Here is a 14,371-nt window from a genome sequence, read left to right on the forward strand (position 1 = left end):
TAGTGTGGGTGTGGGCAGCTGATTGATGGCCCCTAGATATATCCACATCCTTATCCTAAAACCTGTGACTAAGCCACTTTTCATGGCAAAGGGTACTTACAGATGTGATTAAGGTAAGGGGAGCTTACTACATTATTTTGGTGCCTCCAAATAATCACAGGGGTCTTTACAAGGGAAAAGCCAATAGTCAAAAGATGGAGTTGTGAAGATAGAAGCAGAGGTCAGAATCACCTGGGGCTGGGAGACAAGGAAGGTGGCAGTCTCTAAAAGCTGGAAAAGGCAAGGAAGTTCTCTTGTACAGCCTCCAGGAGGAATGAAGCCTGAGAGACCGATTTTGAACTGCTGGCTTTTAGAACTTTCAGGTAACAAATGTGTATGGTTTTAGGTTACTAAGTTGGTAATTAGTTATAGCAATTGAATATAGGTGGACTTAATGAATCTACAGCCACCCTCCAGGTAGCTTTACCAGACTTTTATCACCATTAAGAGATTTCTTGTTTTTGTTTTACTGGGTCTTTAGATTATATCATCCCAAGGAGCTTCCTGAATAGCATGAACTTTTAAAGCCTGGAAGGGACAGCCACACTTATGGTGACCGAGCACACACACTTGGTATCTCCGTTTTATTGCCACATCCCTCTTTACTCCTACGTGTCCTTCCCAACTTAACCGTGGTCTGAGTCTTGATGGCAGTGTTTTTTTGTTTTTTGCCTTATAAGACAGTGCAGTGGTACAGTCAGATCTTTTGGGTCCTCACTGCATCAAGTAATAATATTACAGAGTATTAATGAGAACCCCCTTTTCTCAAAGGGAATAAGTAACACTTCAACATACACTGCATTCTAGCCCCGTGACACATGGCTGATACTATTGTCCTTGCGAAGTATCTTTTGCAATTTTCCCAGTCTCCCTTAATCACAGGGAAGACAGTTATGCAACTCTTGCCTCTGTTTTTATAAGAAACTAAGTAATTAAAAAATAAAGGTAGAGGAAAACTTTTTAGCAACACACATTTTAATTATGAAACTAGTAAGCACAGATTCCCAATTCCAAGTACTTTTCAACTTAAATCAACAGAATATCAAAGAACTACACATTTAGGTTTCAAATTCGATTAGGAAAAAATTGGAAGCAGATAATGACTGCTATCAATTATAATGCATTACCATGAGAAAATCCCATCAACCCTTATCAAATACTACTGAATATTCTAAACTCTCTAACAATTAACGAGGGTTAGCTATATATATAAAAAAAATGATCTCAACTAGCTTAAAATGATCTCAACAACTCAAAAAAATGATCTCAACAAAACTAGCTTAAAATGATCTCAACAATTCAAACGGGTCTCAGTGAACCTGCAGTAAACAGAGGGAGAGGACTTCCTCACGCTCAGCCCTTCTTTGCAGTAACAGGAGGATTTGACCTCAAAGGGAATACCTTCTGTTTCACCTTTCATGTTAATATATTAATGGTAAGTACAATGGCCAGCCATCAGTTTTAAATTATATGAAGTATAACCATGATGGCACAGATGTCTTTACTTCACTTCTACTTAATCAGTGGCATCATGATCCTCTTCTTTGGAATGAATGATGGTGGTTGTACATAATGGTAATTTAAAGTATTATAGCCCAAAACTCTAAGAACTGGGTCCTGGAGGGGAAGGAATGAGTAGTGACCTGATAATAAAACACCAACAAAAGCCAAGAGAACTGGAGAGAGTCTGGACCTTTCTGTGCTTGGTATGTGTCAGGGGTCAGTGCCTTGCAAATGGGAGGGAATGTGGAAATAAAGATTGGTGATTCAGCGATCACTCAAATGGCATCATAGGAGTTTGAACTATGAAGAGATGAGTAGTTGCTTTTTTACTGGCCAACTGGATTGCTGTAAGTTTCTAGGAAAGCAAGAAATCTGTCATTATAAGCAGGACCGTACTTCATAAATAATTATTGAATGAAGTGGTCTTAATGACTACTACTTTCTGTCCCCGAGACCTCTAGGAATATTGTTGGTCAGCAAGAAGCAATTATTTGTCTCCTCGTAGTTCAAACTCCCCCAACACCATTTGGGTGAACATTGCATTTCAAAGCCTTCTTTCAACATATCCCATCTGCACAGCACTGACCCCAGGCACAGAAATGGTCAGACTTTCCTGAGTTCTCTTGGTGATTTATTGTAAAAGATAGAAGTATGGAGGTTAAACCTAGGAACTATGTAAAAAAGACTTGAGTATATAAAATAATCAACATAATCGCACAGGACCACGAATCAGGGGTTAAAATGCTCTAAAAAATCTTTTCAAAGTTTCTATGATAAAAACTGTTACTGCTTAACGCTGAGAAAAGCAACAGCAGAGAAAGGTTAAACAGAACGAATATACAATGTTGGTCATATTAATGATTACCTTAGGTAATGATATAAGCAATTTTCCAGAGACAACTGCTACCAATTAGGAAAGCTAAAATACACAGATAATCAGGCCTGGGTTGTCCCATCAGATAGAGAAGCAGCCTTAAGATATAGGTCTTTATTAAAACACATTCTCACCTTGCCAGGGCCACAACTTAGAGTTCATTTCCTTAACTGAGACACACACAACCCATTCAGCACCTGTCATGAGGTTACAAAACATATTAAAATAAAAAACGTTAGTCTTTCAACATTTACAATGGATTCAGGTTGTTAGACTAAATGTATCACACGGTCAAGAGTGAGCAAGTCCTGGGTATAAAAACTAATAATCAAACACAGAAAGGCCCTTCCAGGAAAAAAATAAATAAATAAAAGACCCATACTTGGCTTTGGACAGGAATAAGAATGCAAGCCAGCAGATGACAGTGAAGGACTGTGTGCCACATGTTAAAAATAAATGACGGCGGAGCCCACACAAAGACAGGCCAGAAAGGTGTGAATTTAGAGAATGGCAAACAAAACAGCCAAAATAAGGTCAAGGACAAATGTGAGACAGCAGGAAGTCAAAGCAGGAATGGGTTGAGTCCGAAGGCAAAGACAGAAGTCTGAATTTTCTTGAGGTGAATGATAGGAAGCCACGTGCCTATTCAAGTGGTGGTTGTAAAGCTGGCCAGTGAAAAACAAAGAAAGGATGAAAGGGAATCAGAAGTTCTTTAGGAATGATGATTTAAAACTCTTGAATGTGAACTATGTGCGGGCATATTTCAGTGCAAGCATGATGAACACCACGTACTAGTATGAGGCACTTTCCTTAGTTAGCATCTATTCCCATTTTCATGGGTTCATATATATATGATCCATTTCTGAAATCAAGGCACATTACTTGCATATTAAAATGCAATATGTCATGCCACTGTCACATTAGCTACTCTCAGAAAGGTTCAATGGTTGCTTGACAGAAATGGACATTTTGTCAGGAAATTCCCAGAACCAAGTAATGCTGGAGAACCCCAGTGGAGCAAAGACAGCAGTACCCTGTATTAGCTCAGCAGAGAAAGTAGCTAAATTGTTCTTCCTGCTTATTAATAGACTAACGTTTAGTCCAATAGCTCTAATTTGCAGTGAAATTTTTGACTTCCTCTCCTGAAAACTGAAAGCCAGATTAATGGCTTTCTGCATAATGCTTGTCTACAAATTCTGTGAATGTTCACGTGTGGTTTGAGGAGATGAGAGAAAAGCTTTCAAAATAGCAAAGCCAATCTAAAGAATATTAGCCTTATCTTTCAGCCAAATACTATATATGTGACAATATCTTAACTCAAAAGGAGGCAATAGACTGATAAGATATTCTATACAAATGCTAGTTTTAGTAATAACCTGTAATAATGAGAAAAAAGATTAAGTTTGGATGAATAATGGGAAGCTAAAAAAGGACACCCATTTGGCTTTTAAGTTCTTAGTGGGACTTACTACTTTGATTTTAAAAATAATAATGATAGAGATAGGAATAAGACAATCTAATATCTAAGTGCTCAAATGAACATCATTAAGAATAAATGAGGACCGTAAAGAAGAAGGCGAGAAAGAGGGAAGTTAGCCAGCCAGGCGGTCGGCTAGGAAGAAAACCCAGGGAGGAAGGAAAGGGGAAAAGGAAGGGAATGAGACCCCTTTGAACAAAGCATCATAACTTAATTTTTGATATTCTTTTCACTTTATACAACTGAAAATCTTATTTTATTCTTTAAGAAGTAAAACATACATGGCTATACTGTACATCTGTAGCTCAGGGACCCAGTGATATTTATTCACAGTCTGAAAAGTCTTTGTATTCACTCATTCTTGGGCCATAATGATTAAACACTCAAGAAGAGACTGCTGTGGAAAGGCCAGTAACTGGACCATACAAGCTACAGCAGGCCTCATACTTATGCATTGGCAACCCTCGCAAAAGACACTTTGTCCTGATATTTAATCTTTCTGAACTTTTAGTTATGAGTTTCAAAGTCTGAAAGATACTTCATTACAAAAAGTGACATTTTCTTCCTTCTGTAGACATTTTCTACACCCCCACCCCAGCATTGTTTACTTTTACTCTTTAACAACGTATCATCTGATCTATCTATGAGGTCTTTCAGTCTCAGTTTGTGACAATCCTTGTACTTCTTGTCCCTGAAAACTCAAAACTAGGTTTCTGAGTTGTGTAATAAGGAGCTTAGTCCTTCTGTACAAATTAAACCGGGAGTTATAAAGTCTAGGTAAATGAAAAACTGGGTCTTAAAAAAAAAACCTTACCAATTTATAGCAGGCTCAGCTTTTTTTGAGAGAGATTAAGGTGCATGCAGTCATGGTTGGTTATGAAGGTCACCAAACAAAATGATGCAATCTTAAAGTACCATTGACATGTAGTTAGTGTGCAGCAGCAGCTGAAGACTTAATCCATGTGTTTTTTTCACTTTACTCATTATTGTTTCAAAATCATTCTCTTAGTAAAGTATCACAAGAATGAAAATGGCTCAGTGAGTAGGGCGCCGGCCCCATATGTCGAGGGTGGTGGGTTCAAACCCAGCCCGGGCCAAAACTGCAACAAAAAAAATAGCCGGGCGTTGTGGCGGGTGCCTGTAGTCCCAGCTGCTTGGGAGGCTGAGGCAGGAGAATCGCGTAAGCCCAAGAGTTAGAGGTTGCTGTGAGCCGTGTGATGCCACGGCACTCTACCCGAGGGCGGTACAGTGAGACTCTGTCTCTACAAAAAAAAAAAAAGAAAAAGAAAAAGCAAGTATCCAATGTATTCAATACTAATATGAAACTAATATGAAGTAGATGAATCACTACACACCCACATAAGAGAAAAACTCAATTTAATTCAAATTGGGGGGAGGATGTAGGGAAGGAGGGGAGGAGGAGGATTGGTGCACTCTCACCTAATGGACATAATGTAAGGGTACATGGCACACCTTCTGTGTGAAGGTGGCTCAATTGCAACTTGAACTTTACTTAAGAAATGCAAACTATGTAACCTAGTCATTTGTACCTTCATATTAGTTGAATTCAAATTGGGGGGAGGAAAGAGGCAGGGAGGGGAGAGAAATAAAAAATCTGAAATAAAAAAACCCAAATCATTCATAAATGTACATTCTAATGGTCTGCTATATTTGCAGCAAAGTGTTCTAAAAATTAGAACAATTTTTTCTTTAAACTGAAATAAAAATACTTTTAAAAAATTGGACTTCCTATACCCAACTTTCATTATAGGAAAAGTGACCCACAAGCTCAAAATTCCACAATTGATTTCTGCATGATAGAAATTAGCTATCATGGATGAACCTGTCCTTTAATTATGCATTATCCACCTGCTAACAATGTCTAAATGGCTAAATCATTTCAGTTGGAGATTTTCTGATTTTCATGCGAAAGAGCTGGAACCCACAAACCATTACATATACCTTTACCTTTCTAAGTCAAAATCAGAAGAAAGCACTTCTGGTATGGGGACCTCCATACAGCTTCTGCCTGCTCCTCACCTGCCGTTCTCCTTTTGGCAATGACTGCTCCTTGGAAAGCAAATAGGTCCTCACGCAGAACAGACGTGTTCATTTTCCCAGTCCATGTTGCGTGCACAAATCTCTTTGAGAATCATTGAGTGAGCAAATTAGACTCGCAGCTGATAAGCACAAAGCTGACCTTTAAACCCCAGCCTTTAATAGAGCATTTCACTTTGTGTTTGCTCAACAGTTCCAGGGGTCATGGTGTCTGGATTTACTGAGGTGGAGTGAGGTGGGCAACCTTGCTGCAACTCCCATGTAGCAACTAATGGAAGAGCATTGGAGGCCGAGCTGGTAGGAGCCTCAGCTCTAATTTCAAGTGTGCCCAATATCACAGATGTCCGAACACAGTCTGAAGTCTTTATTATCTACACATGACTGGATTGCACAGGGCTAAGCACTAGCCTTCAGCTGCCAACTACAGGAGAAGTGAGTCTTAGGGGCTGGGGAGGAGGCTTTTTTCCCCCTTCACTTTTAGCTTATCTCAAGCCTGCACCAAATGGTACAGCTTGAGAAAAAAGGAGAAATCAGTAATACCGATCTTGTCTTTTATTAAAACATTTTTTTCACCCTGAATAATGTTTCATTGATTCTGACTTTTTGAAAATAGTGCATTAAAATATTTGCTTTGATTATTTAGGTTTTCGGCACCCCCTTCAATTTGGTGCCCAAGGCAAGTTTCTCACTCTACTGCCCTAGCCCCAGACCTGCTCTGTCACCTCACTGCTGCCTTTATACAGTTTCATCTAAAATTGGAGGCAGATCTAGGCAAGTTGGTGGAGATGCTTACAGCTGGGTTGGGAAGGAGAGCCCAAAATCATATAAGAAAAACATCACTGAGCCTGTACTATGTGTGTACCTTCTGGTCCTCCTGTTAAGAGGAAGATCTATTATTATTTAGCTGAGAAAGCTGTGGCTATGAGAAACACGCTTCCTTCCACTTTCCTTCATCCCAGGAACTGGCTCTACAAACCATGTGGTCCTCAAGCAGAGACCTGGGAGCTGGTGATGAGTCGTCCCTCTAACCCACTGTATTTATTGCCAACACGTGTCACTATGGTCACCCAAACAGTAAATGGATAAGTGAAGTTCAAAGTTGGTTTATTTGGTGACAGTGTGGACTCCCTTTGCTATGTCTTCCACTTCTCCAAAGAAAACCGGATTCATTGAATTGTTCTGATGTTCTATTGTCCAATTTAGGACAAGGCTGAATTATTTTCAACTGCTGACTGTTTTCAAAATTTATCTAGTATATTTTAGTCTGATCTTGAATAAATACTCTATCTCTGGCCCAGGACACTGCTCCGAGCACTGAATTCCAGCTGCCTTACAACTCTACTTGGATATCTCTCAAACATACCTGAGCAAACAGATTCAAGACAAAACTCTTGATCTGCCCCCTCCATCCCTGCTTCTCTTCAGTTTCCTCCATCTGAGACACCAGCACCAACAACCACTTAGTACTCAAGCCAGAAACCTGGCAATTGTCTTTGACACCTCCCCCCATTCCCTATCCAAACCATCAACAACACCTGTCCATTTAAGTAGTAAAAAAATAAAATTAATACTTATTAAAGCATTCTCTATGTGCCAGGCACTCTCATGATGCATATGCAGCACTATTAACTTGCTAAAATTTCCTAACAACTCCACGAGATGGAGCCTATTATTATTTCCGTTTTACTATATACTACTAAGGAAATAGTGGCACAGGAAAGTTGATTTGCCTTAGAAAGCACACTTCTAACTCTTACATACTATATCTCTAAAATAATCCCAAATCTATTCACCTCACTGGTTTTCCACTGCCCCATCTTAGTCCAAGCTGCCATCATCGCTCAGTCTAGCAATTGAAACAGCCTCTATGTCGTCATCGTGGTTCTATTTATACCTTATTTCCACACATCAGTCTTCACGAAAAAGCCAGCATGATCTTAAAGTTCACATCAAATTATGGCATATCCTCTGCTGAAATTGTCAAAAACATTCAGCTGCTCTCTGAATAAAATCCATATTCCTTAATGTGGCCTACAAGGTCCTAGGTGAACTGGCTCTACCTTCTTCCAAAGTTTTGTGTTCTACCCTTCTCCACCTCACTTATCTACTTTCTTGTACTCACTGGCCTTCCTACCCTTCTTTAAACTCAGCCAATTCTTTCATGGCCTTTGCACCTGCTGTTCCCTCTGCCTGCAATGCTCCCCTCCTCCTGTAGATGGCTCCATCAAATCCTCTACATGTTTCAGGGTAACTCCCTGACTCTTCCTTCCCAGGCTAAAGTAGGTCTTCCTGTCATGCTCTCTCAGCACTCTCTTCTTTTCCTTCATAGCAGTTTTTAAAATGTGGCATTCCAAAAGAGAATATAGAATGGGAGAAAAATTTTGCAAATTGTATGTCTGATTAGGGATTTATGAGGTTGGACAATTACATTTTGCAAGCTCATCCTATTTCTAGTGCTACATACCTTGTTGCTGAATATCACTGTGGTTGCTTTGAAGTACTTCCCTGGGAAAGCTATGCACAAATACTAGTACCTAGTCCATCCTTCAAAGCAATTTTGGAACTATTCTTCTGGAATGGCCCTTAAAGCTGTTGTCATATTACCCTTGATGTTCTGAATGTCATCAAAATGTCTTCCTTTCAATATTTCCTTTACTTTTGGGTAAAGAAAAAAGTTATTGGGGGCAATATCAGGTCAGTGGGGAGAGTGTTACCATACAGTTATTTGTTTACTGGCTAAAAACTTGCTCACAGACAGTGCCATGTGAGCTGGTGTATTGTCATAATGCAAAAGCCATGAACTGTTGGCCAAGATTTCCAGTTAAGATTTTCCTATTTCACTACCCATGTTTACTCGGTCTGCTATACTTCTTACAGTCAGCTAATAATTTTGACACACAATTCAATGAATTTTTACAATGTTTTCATCAGTTCTGCTCCTTATTGGCTGCCCTGACCTCTCTTCATCAGTGACACTTTCTCTCTCCTCAGAAACACATTTAATCCATTTGTGTACACTGCTGTTTTCTTCACGGCATTTTCCCCACAAACTTGGACTAACATGTGCCTGATTTCACTTCTACTCTTGCCAAGCTGAACAAGAAATTTAATGTTTGTTTGTTGCTCTAACAAAAGCTCTGACATTCTCGCCATGGCACACAAAAATGTTCAATAATAATGAATGCCACTCAGCAAGACACCATCACACTTTGACACAAACACAACTGTGAGACACCCATACATGTCTACCAAGGCTATGAAGCCTTACCAAGCTGTTTGTACAATGCTGCCAATGTAAGCACAGGATAACAAGTTTTAAACTTAATTGTCAGATCTCATACATCTAGAATATGTAAAGAACTCAATAATCAAAAGAAAGCACAGACATTATCATACAGCCATATAGTGAAGGCAATGAGATAAAATAGGGCAGAACAACGAAAAAAGATAACACAATTTAAAAACAGTCAAAGAATCTGGACAATTACTAAGCAATAAAAAGAAATGAAGTACCCACGCATGCTATGACATGGATAAACCTTGAAAACATTATCCTAAGTGAAAGAAATCAACCACAAAGGGCCACGTGTTGTACGATACCATATACAGGACATACCTAGAACATGTAAATCTATGGAGAGAGAAAAATAGATTCGTGGTTGTCTAGGGAAAGGAGGAATGAGTGCTAACGAATACAAAGTTTCTTTGGGGGATGATAAAAATGATCTAAAATTAGATAGTGGTGATAGTTGCAAATGATGAATACATATATTAAAAATCACTGAACTGTATCACTTTAAATGAGTAGCACAGTATGCAGATTACTCAGTGAAGATGTTATTAAATCAAAAAAAATGCAATATAGTGTCTACTACACTTTAAAACTGGACATATGTTTGGCATTTATAAAAACAGGTATGGCTGAATTAAAGAGTATCTATAATTTACATGTGAACAGAGAGGAAGAGTTTTAGATGAAATTTCTCATAAAGAATTTATGATTTCCCTTTCTTCTCCTATCTCCCAGTCACTCATCTCTGTCATTTTTTTGGAGGCAGACTTGCAATCCCAGAATCAGATTTATAGAATTTTAGAGTGGAACAAGATGTAAAAGACCATGTAATTGCTAATTTTAGAGAAAAAGGAAGCTGATAGAATAAACAACCTTTCCCATATTTTGAGAGTCAAAGCTTTTCAGACCAAAGCTTTGCTCTTTCTTTTTATTCTTTCCTCCCCACCCCACCACCAGCCCCGAGATAGGCTATTGGGTAGCCCTCGCTAGAGTGCAGTGGCATCATGATAGCTCACAGCAACTGCAAACTCTGGGGCTCAAGCGATCCTCCTGCCTCAGCCTCCTCAGTAGCTGGGACTACAGGCATGCACCACCATGCTAATTTATTTTTTTTATTTTTAGTAGAGATAGGGTCTTGCTCTTGCTCAGGCTGGTCTCTAACTCCTGAGTGTAAGTGATTGTTCTGCCTCGGCCTCCCAGAGTGCTAGAATTACAGCCATGAGCCACTGCAATGGCTTGTTTTTTATTTTTCAACCCCCACAGAAAATGTAGAGTTGTAGATGGTGGTTTGCAAAACAGCTCCAGCCCTAAGTTCTCCACAATTAAACCTCATGCACAGAAAAGGAATTCTATTTTAACTATGAAAAGAACAAGGATGGGGTCCATGCAGTGGTTGCTTTTTCTTGAATTCATTCCTTCAATAAGACTTGACTATGTGCTTGGTTTGTACTACCTACTGTGGGAGTAAAAAGACTTACGAGTTTTTAAAACCATCATAGAGTAGTAAGTTCAGATTCAAGTCTCTACCCCAAGAGTCAGGTCTTTACAGGTGCTGAACTCTTGGATCACTCACCTGCATTATTCAGTTCCCTAAGCAGAGAGGGAAGGCAGCCTACCTGGGGTATTGAATTTGATTTTGAATTCTCTTTTCAACCTTTCCTGAAAAATATTTATTTTCCAATCTTAGATAATATATCTTTCCTGCTTTCCCTTCTCTGTCAAACTGTCGGTTCTGAGATTCAGAGAGATCTGACCCAATTGTAGGATCTTCCATTATGTCATGTTTTCTTCTGTCAGTGTCAGAGAGAAATGTGAATTGAAAAGGGGATTCTATTTTGTGAGTTGATGATGAGACATGACTTTAGTTAAATAACAATTATGATTCAAATGAAAACACAGATATCAATATAATACTTTAAAAGATAATCAGACTTCAGACTTATCAATTTATTCAGATCGGCATTTGACCCCAAATGGTAATTTGTTACTTCTCTGTTTGTTGGCCACCTCCTCTTTCCAGCTTTTTTCTATTTCAGAAGCTTCAATTGGCCTAAAATAATTCTGGCTTCATTCCAAGAGGATCTTTTATGAATAAGCAGAGAAGAGAGAACTTTATTATAACATTGTAATGCAAGTTTTAGCCACTGCAATTAGGGAAGAAAAGGCGATCAAGGGTATCCACATAGGGTCAGAAGAGATCAAACTTTCACTCTTCGCAGATGATATGATTGTATATCTGGAAAATACTAGGGACTCTACTACAAAACTCTTAGAAGTGATCAAGGAATACAGCAGCGTCTCAGGTTACAAAATCAACATTCATAAATTGGTAGCCTTTATATATACCAACAATAGTCAAGTTGAAAAACAATTAAGGACTCTATCCCATTCACAGTAGTGCCAAAGAAGATGAAATACTTGGGAGTTTATCTAACAAAGGACGTGAAAGATCTATATAAAGAGAACTATGAAACTCTAAGAAAAGAGATAGCTGAGAATGTTAACAAATGGAAAAATATACCATGCTCATGGTTGGGAAGAATCAACATTGTTAAAATGTCCAAAGCAATATATAATTTCAATGCAATCCCCATTAAAGCTCCACTGTCATACTTTAAAGATCTTGAAAAAACAATGCTTCGTTTTATATGGAATCAGATAAAACTTCGAATAGCCGGGCGGCGCCTGTGGCTCAGTGAGTGTGGCGCCGGCCCCATATGCCGAGGGTGGCGGGTTCGGACCCAACCCTGGCCAAACTGCAACAACAACAACAACAAAAAAAAAAAAAATAGCCGGGCGTTGTGGCGGGCGCCTGTAGTCCCAGCTGCTCGGGAGGCTGAGGCAAGAGAATCGCGTAAGCCCAAGAGTTAGAGGTTGCTGTGAGCCGTGTGACGCCACGGCACTCTACCCAAGGGCGGTACAGTGAGACTCTGTTTCTACAAAAAAAAAAAAAACTTCGAATAGCCAAGACATTACTCAGAAATAAAAACAAAGCAGGAGGAATCACGCTACCAGACCTCAGACTATACTACAAATCAATAGTGATCAAAACAGCATGGTACTGGCACAAAAACAGAGAAGTAGATGTATGGAACAGAATAGAGAACCAAGAGATGAATCCAGCTAATTACCGTTATTTAATCTTTGACAAGCCAATTAAAAACATTCAATGGGGAAAAGATTCCCTATTTAACAAATGGTGCTGGGTGAACTGGCTGGCAACCTGTAGGAGACTGAAACTGGACCCACACCTCTCACCATTAACCAAGATAGACTCTCATTGGATTAAAGATTTAAACCTAAGACATGAAACTATAAAAATACTAGAAGAGAGTGCAGGGAAAACCCTTGAAGAAATTGGGTTGGGCGAGTTTTTTATGAGAAGGACCCCCCGGGCAATTGAAGCTGCTTCAAAAATACACTATTGGGACTTGATCAAACTAAAAAGCTTCTGCACAGCCAAGAACACAGTAAGGAAAGCAAGCAAACAGCCCTCAGAATGGGAAAAGATATTTGCAGGTTATGTCTCCGACAAAGGTTTAATAACCAGAATCCACAGAGAACTCAAACGCATTAGCAAGAAAAGAACAAGGGATCCTATTGCAGGCTGGGCAAGGGACTTGAAGAGAAACTTCTCTGAAGAAGACAGGCGCATGGCCTTCAGACATATGAAAAAAATGCTCATCATCTTTAATCATCAGAGAAATGCAAATCAAAACTACTTTGAGATACAATCTAACTCCAGTGAGACTAGCCTACATCACAAAATCCCAAGACCAGAGATGTTGGTGTGGATGTGGAGAAAAGGGAACACTTTTGCACTGCTGGTGGGAATGCAAATTAATACATTCCTTTTGGAAAGAGATATGGAGAACACTTAGAGATCTAAAAATAGATCTGCCATTCAATCCTGTAATCCCTCCACTGGGCATATACCCAGAAGACCAAAAATCACATCATAACAAAGATATTTGTATTAGAATATTTATTGCAGCCCTATTCATAATTGCTAAGTCATGGAAAAAGCCCAAGTGCCCATCGATCCACGAATGGATTAATAAATTGTGGTATATGTACACCATGGAATACTATGCAGCCTTAAAAAAAGATGGAGACTTTACCTCTTTCATGTTTACATGGATGGAGCTGGAACATATTCTTCTTAGTAAAGTGGCTCAAGAATGGAAGAAAAAGTACCCAATGTACTCACCCTTATTAGGAAACTAATGTAGGACCTTCACATGAAAGCTATAACCCAGTTACAACCTAAGAATAGGGAGAAGGGGGAAAGGGAGGGGAGGGAGGGGGGAGGTAGATGGAGGGAGGGGCATTAATGGGATTACACCTGCGGTGCATCTTACAAGGGTATATGTGAATCCTAGTAAATGTAGAATGTAAAGGTCTTAGCAAAATAACTAAGAAAATGCCACGAAAGCTATGTTAACTAGTGTGATGAAAATGTGTCAAACGGTCTATGAACCAAGTGTATGGTGCCCCATGATCATACTAATGTACACAGCTATGATTTAATACAAAAATAAATAAATAAATAAAAAAGAGTCAATGACATACTGGATGGATTTTTATTACTCTATTGCATCTGGCTGAAGGGAACAAGTGGATGTGGCCAGGACCAGTGTCGGTTTAAGCAGCTTGAATGTGGAGATGCTGTTTTTACATCATTTTTGTTGCTCTACTCTCTGAAGTATATTTTTAAAGCATTTTATCAGCTGCTTCACTGAAATTTTCTGCAAACTGTTACCTGTATGAGCATATAATTCAGTAAAAAAAGAAAGTATACAGTTTCTTTAGACTTTCAGAGCAAACCACTTAAAAGCAAGTTGAAAGTGTTATGGAGCATATAGGAATGCCTTCATTCAGTCTGTTTTGGCTGTCATGGGATAGAAATTCTTTAAAGAAGCGAGGTTCTTCTCTATTTTGTGAGACTATGACATAGAGTTTTGCATATGATAGTTATGATATAAACATATTTAACCATCTTCCTGTCATTGAGTAACCAGTTTGTATACTATCTCTTTTACAGATTTTTTTTTTAATTTGACCATTCGATTGCATCTATCCCAGACAGAGATTAAAGGGGAAAAAGTAGTGAATTGTGATGCTATCT

At 39.0% G+C, this 14,371-nt stretch overlaps 1 protein-coding gene across 20 annotated transcripts in view; it reads right to left on the minus strand.

The window, feature by feature from the left end:
• THRB (thyroid hormone receptor beta) overlaps nucleotides 1–14,371 on the minus strand; it is a 381,781-nt gene that overhangs the window by 331,627 nt on the left and 35,783 nt on the right. For 6 of the 20 annotated variants that reach the window (XM_053598970.1, XM_053598957.1, XM_053598963.1 and 3 more), the window contains exon 1: nucleotides 5,934–6,056. The exons of 10 other annotated variants lie outside the window; for them this stretch is intronic. The gene's annotated coding sequence lies outside the window, so the exon portion shown is untranslated. Of the gene's footprint in view, nucleotides 1–5,861; nucleotides 6,057–14,371 lie in introns of those variants that run through there. 4 more of the 20 variants (XM_053598969.1, XM_053598955.1, XM_053598962.1 and 1 more) reach the window with 3 other exon arrangements.

This window comes from Nycticebus coucang, chromosome 8 (assembly GCF_027406575.1).
Source record: "Nycticebus coucang isolate mNycCou1 chromosome 8, mNycCou1.pri, whole genome shotgun sequence".
NCBI lineage: Eukaryota > Metazoa > Chordata > Mammalia > Primates > Lorisidae > Nycticebus > Nycticebus coucang.